General features: G+C 33.4%; 1 long non-coding RNA gene across 1 annotated transcript; it reads right to left on the reverse strand.

Moving 5' to 3' along the window:
• Positions 1-429: 429 nt before the first annotated feature.
• Positions 430-1,741, reverse strand: LOC126736943 (uncharacterized). The gene is made up of 2 exons (XR_007660834.1): positions 1,609-1,741; positions 430-876 (listed from the first exon to the last, which is right to left on the reverse strand). It is a non-coding gene; the product is annotated as an uncharacterized LOC126736943 (long non-coding RNA).
• Positions 1,742-11,605: the final 9,864 nt, after the last annotated feature.

Consider the following 11,605-nt stretch of genomic DNA (forward strand, 5'->3'; position numbering starts at 1 on the left):
ATCTGGATTTGACGCATTCTCTCAAAAATCTGCGAAATTCGCCCTAGTAGCGCTTCTTATATATACACTATATATACAGGAAGGACTGAAAGATATTCATCAATCGAAGCAAACTTAATATGCTAACGTCTGATTATTAGATATGTTGTTATAACTCAAAAAAAAAAAATACCTGTTAGCTCAAAGACGCGTGCTACTATAGAAAACCCACTCCTGAAACAATGGTGTGAATAGTTAAGAAATACGACTCAAGAGTAAGAACAATCAGCTGGTAAAGGCAACAGCAAAAAACCGAAAAGACGGATATTGTTACGAAGATGAACCTTTGAAGCAAGCTTTTAGGACCTAGATAAGTATAAGTCACATCCTATTTCTTAAGTATTTGCAACGCAATTATAGTTTAAATAAAGTTAAAAAAATATTTCAATCTTTGTTTAGATACAGAAATATTTATTGTATTTGTATAAAGTGTATAAGATCATAACAGTAATTTATTAAAAATATTATTAAAATAGACATATTAATAGTTACGAGCTAAATTTATTCAATAAACTAAGCTCACTAAGCGATACACTGCCCGTGCGAGACATATTGATGAGATTTTTCTTTTTATCAGATGGTGCCAGGAATCCTCATACCTGGTAGCAGGAGTATCGGGTCATGAAAATCACTGATATTTAGTTTTCTGTACCGAACACCTCAAAATTTTAGCACAAAATTATGTAATATAGCTTATCTGATTTTTGAGAGGTGAGAGCCGCTTCGACGTACACTTTTATCTGTACGAAATTATTCTATTCAAGACGCTCTGCGCTTCCTGTGCAAGTATCCATCACATGTGGCTTGTTGAAGTGGCTCTGAAGGTTGTATGGTAATCTAAAAGGTGTTATAATAATTACTTATATTGGTTTAAGAAAACTAGCAAATAAAATGATTGTATGAAAGTCCAAAAAAAATTATGACAAATATTAAGTTTTCTTTTTCTTTTATTAAATTATTAGTAATTTTTGTCAAAACTATTCCTTTATACAGTAAATGCAACAAATTTAGAACAACATCTTTTTTAGAATTGGGCCATTGGCAATTGATGCCGTTTCCGGCATATTAAAGATGACATATGAAATATCAGCAACTGCGACTGGATGGGAAAGAATGACTGAAGGAAGAGCGAGACACAAAATCAGGTGTGAAATAGCGCTATGGAATACGGTCGGAAGTAATAATAGTAGGGAAACGTTCTTGCTATAGAGTAGAAAGGGATCAACTACGTCTGGAAAAACAAGACATGCAGCTGTTAACTGGGCATTACAACTTCGGTAGCTAGCTAGTACGTTTTAAAGTGCAAAAGTCCGCATTCCGTCATGAATGCGAGAGGAATTAAAGACCATAGAACCATAATAAAAAAAAGTCTATCTTCTTATACATATATTTTCTATTATTGTATTATATTAGGATCACACTCTCTAACTTACTTTAAAAAAGTAAACATTGACTTTTAACTTTCCTGTCACTATTTAAAATTTATCAAAGTCAAACTAAAGTTAATTGATTTTTTTTTCGTTTTAGAAGATAAAAGAAAATACAAAAAAGCTATTGTAGGGGTTTTACCGTTCGTTAGATGTGATTAAAATCCTCCATGCACAAAAATACTCAACAAATTTTTTTTACAGATACATAACAAACACGATCACTTTATCTACACATTAAATAGGATCACATTGATGTCGATTTTAAAAGTCGCGCCAATATTCTGATTTAAACTGGCCTTCTAACGACTTTTTATATACTCGCCAGACCATGTTTCCGGAAGATTTGCTAACTCTCCACGCGTCTCCAGATATGATATCGTGCGGTGTGCCCACTTGCATCACCGCGATGATTTCGGAATAACGAAGAATAGCTGATATATTACGGCGTTGCCAATGTATTATTAAATAATTTTCCTTTTTTTTACTTTAATAATGATAGTAGATTCAACTACCAAAATGTCGGTTTAAGTTTTTTGGTTTAAGGATATTTTTTCACAAGTTGTTTTCGATCGTTTCAAATCATCATCATTATTTTCATCGTCAATCGTTCCTTTTTTGCATATTTAGAATAATAAATTTAGCTGGGTTATTAAAAAGAAGAAATAATGTCAGAGGTCGAGAGATATATAGGTCGACCTTCAAATGACCTTAAAAATGAGGTTCAACGTCAAATCCAAGGTCACCGTTGGGTTCCTCGTTAAGCCTTACCTAGGGTATGACCTTTATTTGTTTTATTTTACCTCTGAACTCGCGAGATTTTTAAGAAGTCATTATTTGACCTCTCGGGATTACTTCAACCTCATACCTCAATACATACCCGGACGTAAAATTTTCCGCTCTTTCAGAATCCGATGTCAAAAATAGAGGCTCCCTTTTAAAAAAATCGCTTTGACCTTCAAATAACCTTGAAGGTCAAGCTTAAGGTCAAGTTTAAGGTCACCATCAGATGCACCGATTAATTCCCCAAAACTTTTGTATTTAAAGATTTTTTCTAGCGCCCATATTTCCCAAGATTTTTGGGTGTGTCCATACTTTTGGGGCACCGTGTATGTTAGATCCCAGGTATATAAAAAAATATATTCCTCATTCCTCAAGTAAATTAGTAGTTTTATAAATTATTTGATTGAATTAACTATAAAGAAAGGAATCGTTAAATGTTTAAGTTCCTAATTCTGCTACCTTCCTTTCACTTCTATTTTTCTTTTTTTTTCAAACAACATAATGATAATAAATCAAAATCATTAACTATTACTTATAGTATTTTTTCTCCAAGGCTGAATATATTACGGTACTAATCTTGTAAAAGTTTAGTGTACCTTTTTTAGTTTTTACTATTTTACTCACGCATTTGTCGAGGAAGGGTGTTTAGAATGTATGTTAAGATTGCTTTCCTACAGCTTTGTTGTTTTTAATTCTCCTCGTAGTGTAATATTGCCCTCAAGTAATTATCAAAATTTAATATCTTTTTTTTATAGTATTATTTTTAACTTGGGATCTTTCGCCGCGTAAATAGTGTAATTGCAGACTGGAAATGTCTGAGTTATGTTCCCCGAACATAACCCGTTATGTTCATGCAGTATTAAGGATGAAGATACATGTACATATACATATATCTTTATAATGTCGACCTATTTTTGAATTATTTTCAAAGCACAAAGAGAAACGTATTAGTCAAAGTTCGTTATGCAAGTTCAGTTACAATTACCCGGTCCTCATTCCACAGGTGTTTTTTTGTAATATTTTACAGAAACATTTGTCTGTAACATTTTACAGAAAAAATTGAGATGATTAAAGTTTTGAATATGAAGTATTACATTAAGTAAAATCTGTATTGTTGTGACGAATTCATAATGAGTTACTTATTATATTGGGTATTACGTCACTTATAGCAAAAATCAATTTAGAAATTTTTATCTCACACGCTCAACAATTGAAAAGAAGAAGAAAATAGACTTATTCACGTATTTAAAAGAAATATGAACTTAAATCTGTAACGATACCGTTCGATATACTTAATTTAATTTAAGTTCAATAAGTTTTAAATACAATAATTTACTTGAGGTATAATAGATTTTTTATATACCTAGGAGCTGAGGTTCAATCTATTAATCTCTGAGCTAGTTTCTTCTTTTCAATATCCTACCTGACTTTGTTATGAATATTACAATTAAAAAACGATAAAAAACAACAAGAAAACCTACTTTTTTTTAAAAATACCTAATTTGAACCAACGTTTCGGTAGTTATATCTACTACCGTTATCAAGGTAATTAAAGTAAAATTAAATTAAATTAAAAATAAAATATACTTATCTTTCAAATTTTCAGCAATGTAGTCTCATCAAAATTTCTTCCTTATTCGTAAATACTTACACAGAGTGTCCCGTAAATAGTGGTCCAAATGAAAACTCCAAATAGATTGGACTATTTCCACTCAGAATAATCCAACATAACTCTAACGAAAGTGTTACGGTTTTCGAGATATTTTGATTTTTGCGAAATTTTAAGAAATACCTACCTGTAATCAGTTTTTTATGGTGTGTCACTAAATGAAAAAAAAATCACAATTTCTTCGGTTGGATATTATTTGCCGATAGATGCGCTTTATGATGCGTATTAACTTTTTTCAGTTATGCAAATATTTTTCACAGGAAATATTTTTTAAAATGGAAAATATGTCTGTTTTTTTTTCTTTTCAAAAAGTTTGAACTCTTATGATGCAATAAAATAATAATAGAATCTTGGTGCCCATTAGCGTAAAAACTTATTTATTCCATGCCGTATTAAAGACAAAAACTTTTTGAATTTTTTGTTAACCTCAAAAAAAAAATTGTTGTTTTAATGCCGAAAGAACTATTTTGTGAAAAAAAAATCGTTTTTTTTTTCGATGCAAATTAATTCGGTTTATTTGTGTTTTGCAATTTTGCAAAAGGTGTTCAAAATGGCCATGGCCATGGCCACCACCTGCTGCTATACACGCCCTACCCCCTCTTATAAAGGATCGCTTAATCCGTTGAGCGTGGCCAGCTCTATTTATCTCTTGAGCAGCAGCTTGGATGCGCTCGCGCAGATTTTCAATGTTTTGTATGGGTCTCCTGTATATAATTTATTTGAGGCATCCCCAGTAAAAAAAATCAAGAGGATTTAGGTCAGGTGACCGTGGGGGCCACAGTATAGGTCCTAGACGTCCGATCCATCGGTTAGGGTAGGATTCATTTAACAAATTTCTAACTTGCACACCGTAGTGCGCAGGACATCCGTCGTGTTGCAGCCACATATTTCTGCGAATGTCTAAAGGAACATTTTCCAAAAGGATGGGGAGAATATTTATTATATACGACTATATAATATTTTGCAAAAAATGGAGATAATATTCAGCATTGAGATTTTGCGGCAAGTCAAACGGTCCTAGAATTTCACTATTAATAATCCCTGTCCACAAATTGATTTTAAATTGGTATTGCGATTTATCTTCTCCATTTATATGTGGATTTTCCAATTGCCAGCTATATAAATTATGGAGATTCAAAAATCCATCTTTGCGGCAGGTTGATTCGTCACCCCACAAGATATTTTTAAACCAATTTCCATCTCGCATCCTTCTCAACATCGTACGACAAAAATCTACTTTTGCTTCATAGTCTCTTGGTTCGAGACTCTGAACGCGCTGCACATGATACGGATGGAATGGAACCCATAAGTTCGTTTTAAAATTTTTTTGAACTCTGCTTTTGGATATACCTGTACGTCGTTCTATGGCACGTACCGAGGTACTGGGATCCGCATCTCTCTCCTCCAAAGCTTCCTCTTCTCCTTCTAAATGCGGCCTACCTTCACGAGCGCCACCTACGCCTTTTCCAGGAAATTTTTCTCCGAGCAATGCCGCATGCACCCTAATAAAAACTCGGTGGTCTGGATGACAAGCGTTAGGGTACCTTTCTCTGTATAATTCAGAGGCTGCCCTGGCGTTTCCTTCACACAAGCCGTAAATAAGGTGCATATTTGCATACTCAAGTGATGTGTATTGCACCATACTAACAACTAAGAGGTATTAAAAAACTTTAAGCTTAAGTTAGTGCCAAGTTGTCAACGGTGACAATTTTAATATCGGTGTCATAGGTCATAGATAAGAAATATAAGTAGGTTATTAGATGGGCAACTGCCTATGTACGGGCTTGGCTGTTGTACTCGTGGCGCCCTCCAGCGTCCGGAAAATCCACATATTAATAGAGAAGATAAATCGCAATACCAATTTAAAATCAATTTGTGGACAGGGATTATTAATGGTGAAATTATAGGACCGTTTGAGTTGCCGCAAAATCTTAATGCTGAATATTATCTCCATTTTTTGCAAAATATTCTCCCCATCCTTTTGGAAAATATTCCTTTAGACATTCGCAGAAATATGTGGCTGCAAAACAACGGATGTCCTGCGCACTACGGTGTGCAAGTTAGAAATTTTTTAAATGAATCCTACCCTAACCGATGGATCGGACGTCTAGGACCTATATTGTGGCCTCCACGGTCAGCTGACCTAAATCCTCTTGATTTTTTTTACTGGGGATGCCTCAAAGAAATTGTATACAGGAGACCCATACAAAACAATGAAAATCTGCGCAAGCGCATCCAAACTGCTGCTCAAGAGATAAATAGAGCTGGCCACGCTCAACGGATTAAGCGATCCTTTATACGAAGGTGTAGGGCGTGTATAGCAGCAGGTGGTGGCCATTTTGAACACCTTTTGTAAAATTGCAAAACACAAATAAACCGAATTAATTTGGATCGAAAAAAAAAACGATTTAAATCTTCACAAAATAGTTCTTTCGGCATTAAAACAACCATTTTTTTTTGAGGTTAACAAAAAATTCAAAAAGTTTTTGTCTTTAATACTGCATGGAATAAATAAGTTTTTACGCTAATGGGCACCAAGATTCTATTATTATTTTATTGCGTCATAAGACTTCAAACTTTTTGAAAAGAAAAAAAAATCCGATATTGCAATTTCAAAAATTTTTCCTGTGAAAAATATTTGCATAACTGGAAAATTTTAATACGCATCATAAAGCGCATCTATCGGCAAATAATATCCAACCGAAGAAACTGTGATTTTTTTTTCACTTAGTGACACACCATAAAAAAACTGATTACAGGTAGGTATTTCTTAAAATTTCGCAAAAATCAAAATATCTCGAAAACCGTAACACTTTCGTTAGAGCTATGTTGGATTATTTTGACTGGAAATAGTCCAATCTATTAGGAGTTTTCATTTGGACCACTATTTACGGGACACCCTGTATATACTATATACTTTTTTATATGATTTGACGGTTTATTAATAGTTTGACAAACTATTTTGAAAGATAACAAAAATTTTAAAGGTTACTTTTTTTAAATTAAAGGGGTGTGATCTTTATGTAAATTAATCATAGAAAATACATGAATATCAAATAAATGATTTAAAATATTTGATATTCATGTATTTTCTATGATTAATTTACATAAAGATCACACCCCTTTAATTTTAAAAAAAGTAACCTTTGAAATTTTTGTTATCTTTCAAAATAGTTTGTCAAACTATTAATAAACCGTTAAATCATATAAAAAAGTATATAGTATATATAAGTATTTACGAATTAGGAAGAAATTTTGATGAGACTACATTGCTGAAAATTTGAAAGATAAGTATATTTTATTTTTAATTTAATTTAATTTTACTTTAATTACCTTGATAACGGTAGTAGATATAACTACCGAAACGTTGGTTCAAATGAGGTATTTTTTAAAAAAAGTAGGTCTTCTTGTTGTTTTTTATCGTTTTTTAATTGTAATATTCATAACAAAGTTAGGTAGGATATTGAAAAGAAGAAACGAGCTCAGAGATTAATAGATTAAACCTCAGCTCCTAGGTATATAAAAAAAAAATCTATTATACCTCAAGTAAATTATTGTATTTAAAACTTATTGAACTTAAATTAAATTAAGTATATCGAACGGTATCGTTACAGATTTAAGTTCATATTTCTTTTAAATACGTGAATAAGTCTATTTTCTTCTTCTTTTCAATTGTTGAGCGTGTGAGATAAAAATTTCTAAATTGATTTTTGCTATAAGTAACTCAAGTATTATATTGTATTACGTTGTAAGCCTGTACTTTGTGTCAGCCTATTTTTTTATAATGTATAGCCTCGGATACAAATAAATTTTGCGTCAAACTTTACTAAGAACAAAATGCATACATGTATGATCAAATGTACATTAACAAATAATAATAACGAGAAATACTCATTAAGCCGGACTGATAAAAACACTCATGACATACATGTCGCATTGTCTGATTATAAGTAGATACTAAAATTTATTTAAAATAATTCACAAGAAATAATCAATAATATATATTTTTTTGGTTTTTATGAATCATTTCAATTACTTTGAAGTTCAGAGTACCGTTTTATCGCAAAATACGCTGTAAAGAAAGGCCAATCATAGTAGGGAAATCACCATATTATCAAGGTTTCCACCAGCTAGAAAGGATTATACTTAAAGTAAAGATTACCTTATTTGTTTTATAAGTTGATCTTATCTAGTTATATTTTCAAGTATTTCCGAAAATTCTATAATTAAAAAAGAAATGATATAATTCATTTAAAAGCGTTTGTTAATCGTGGTTGGATTAGTCGTGTACAGAGTGGAGTAATAAATTTAATAACCCTAAATAAATTAAAAACAAATCTTCAAATTACAAGACAGTTTAACCACTCTCCACTCTCAAACCAAAACTCTTTATTTTACTTTCGACACGTGTTTCGCTAACGATGTTAGTATCTTCGGGAGAAGATTAAAAGTAACCTAAAACTACTTACAAATGGTCTTATATGCTAAAGATAAAACTAATAGAGTGGAAAATGCAATGAAGCATGGCAATGCTAAGCAAATCTTAAACACTAATTAAAATATACAGTTGACTACTGGCAACTATAAGGGATTGGATCTTTATCCCTGTTAAGAATGTTTTATTTTTGAGTATTGGTCAACTTTTGTATGCAAATAATTTTCTATTGTTATTAACTGGTTTAAGTAATTTTAAATTGTCTATCTCGACAAAGTGACAAGTTATTAATATATGTTCTGTCAAACTTGACTTTTCAACTCTTCCATATTTCAGATGAGCTTGTTTTTTGTGGACAAACAATGTCCTATGTACTTTTTATCACAATCGTTGCAATTAATCTCATAGATTTCGGACTTTTCATTGACTTTTATTTTATCTTTTGGGTTTCCTAAAAGATTTCGTAACTTGGCCGAGCTCTGAATTCTTAGACATAAGTCTTTGAAACCCCTATTAAAGCCTCTTCCCTTGATAAGATCATATGGTATTGCAACGAAAGTTTGCTCATTTTCATGTTTAATAAATATGGTATGAGTTTTTAAGATTAACCTTAAACCTATTTCTTCTAATCAGCTTATCAATAACCATTGACCCAGCTGTTTTCCAGCAAGTTTGGAACTTGCTAGGCTTTCAGATCCTCGGCAAGCAACTCCTTCAAAGATAAACCTAACTTCAAGCTAGCAAGTAGCGCCACACCAAACGAACACCAAATCGGCATATCTATTCTTTAATTAAGGCATCGACGATAGTAGAGGCTTCCTGGTTTGGTAGGGTATGTCTAAACTCATTGACTGAAGGAATTTATCACGTCTACGATATACTTATTAGCTGCTTCTCATTTCCCAAATCAGAAGCAGCTCTGGCATCGGGGGATCAGAAGCAGGAATAAGTCAATAGCAATTCAAGTCAATTGATCATTGAGCAACCCTTTTAAAAAGACCTCAAACTGACACATCAAATACTTCTCTCTCCAAAATCTGATATTTAGGTATAACGATTGGCCTTTTTTCCTCTTTGTCGTCGTAGTCAACTATTTTCCGCCGCAAGGGTTCATCTTCCAAAATTAGGACGTTCCATAGGGCATAAGCCCAAGATGACTTGACATTGGGAGAATACTTGGCAGTTCTTGCCAAGTTGGCTTCTTCTCTTCCTATTAGGACTCTCGGGATATTCTTTTTGGTCGCTTATAAGATCTTCATTTTGCCAAGTTTCATCGATGATCGTAACTCTTAACAACTTAGTATCTTTCTCCTCTGCCCGCTGATAAATTTTACAATCCGCCCCCTTTCTCCGATAGGGTTTTCTTGATACGGCTTGCTGAATACAGATCGACGATCATCTCTTCGCAACAACCTTCCTTAGTTTGGCAGGAACTAAACTAGCACCTTCTGGGCAATGTCTTTTCATGTGACCTGCTTTGCTACATTGCCGGCAATCGAACTTGAATCCTGGAATCCCTGCCGAACACGAACCTGACATCATGTGCTGACACCTTGTTCCTGTTCCTGGCAGCTTCGAATTCAAGAGTCCGTGTTAGTACATCTACTAGTTTAGATGAATGTGCTAGTATTAAGGCCTGCCTCATTTCACCATTGTGGAATCTAGCCAGGAATTTTTTAACTATCAAACGTCTAAGTAGAGTTTTAATGTTGTTAGGTAAGTTATATTTGAGTCTAATATCTTTATGTCTTTTACAGCCAGGTAATAGTATTGAACAGAGAAAGGTAAATTGCATGCTTCACATATTGGTTGGTTCCCTTTGTATACCGTCGTTGCGCCTTTAAAACGCGACATGTGCAAAATGGGTTATGTGTATATTTGGATTAAAGACTTCAAGCTGGATATTTCGTCAAAAGCTGCCATGTGTTAATCAGACCAGTTTTAGTTCCAGGTGTGTTTAACTAAAATGCAACATGTACTTAACCGAAAATATGCGCCTTCAAAATACACATAGCGTATTTAAAACCGCAATTTTAAAGTGTTTACATACACATATCGCTTTTTGTGAAAAGGCAACAGGTCAGTACGTAAGTACACAGCTGAAAGTTTTGTAGTGGAAAATTGTATTAAAACACTAAGGAATTAATAGAAATCTCGATGACGCCATATTTTCTATTCCTCTGAATGACACCACGTTTATGACCATCGATATATCTGTACCTCTTGAGAATCCTCTTATTCTTGAAACACAGAGGGACACAATTTCACAAAATAAAGTTAAAATAAACTTGAACGCAGAAAAAAATTAGGCTGCAGTAAATGACGTGAATAGTGAAGAAGAAATACAAGCATATATTAAAGATAATGATGATGAATCGAGTTATAGGTTAAATGAAGAAGATGAAGAAGTAACGAAGACAATTCATCTAGTGACAGTAATCTAGAATATAATGTTGAAGACAGCCAGAAAGAAGCAACTGCAGAAAACTCAAGACGAATAAACAAAACATTGAGGGTACTTAGCAAAGGTGCCGTGGATATTATTTAAAACGTCAAGTGAAAGAACAAATATTGTTTGTGTTTTGCTCTTGTAAAGTTTCCAAATTGTGAGTTTGTGGAGTGTTTTTGTTTGCTGAGTGCTGTTGATCCCTGCTACTTTGCGCGTCGCACTTCTCATCAATTGGATTCCACCCAGTGCCTTTTGTCTATCTAAATTAATCAGAATTTTTCTTCTTTGTAACAACTTCATTGCTGAACATGGTCTATTTTGATTTTCGAGTGTCAGCTGTTAAATTACGCGACAGTGTTGCCAGATCGTATGACTTCGCTAGGCTTTGGCTTGGCTATCGATAACTTTGGTGTTGTGCATAACTAATTAATCTTGATAGAGATCTGTGCTGTGCTATTCACACATAATATTCTGAAATCATGATTTCCGAGGTACTAAAGTGCTACAAGTGCAACTAGTCCTATGAAAGTAAACCTAGTGATGAAAAGAATGATCTTTTTGATTATTTTTGTGACACCTGCACAAAGGTAGTTTGCAGGGACTGTACATGATTGTTAGCGCAAGAAGTTCGCTACATCCCTAGTCGTTTCAGAGGAATGGTTTTTTTTTGTCCAGACTGCATATTGGCCATCCGGAGTCTCCCTACTTTGAGAAAGGAACTGAATGATTTGCAGACTTTTTATGTGACAACTAAAAGCCATCTGGCTAATTTCGCGCGTCTTCACTAGGATATAACTTCACTG

Source organism: Anthonomus grandis, chromosome 5 (genome assembly GCF_022605725.1).
Source record: "Anthonomus grandis grandis chromosome 5, icAntGran1.3, whole genome shotgun sequence".
NCBI classification, from domain to species: Eukaryota; Metazoa; Arthropoda; class Insecta; order Coleoptera; family Curculionidae; genus Anthonomus; species Anthonomus grandis.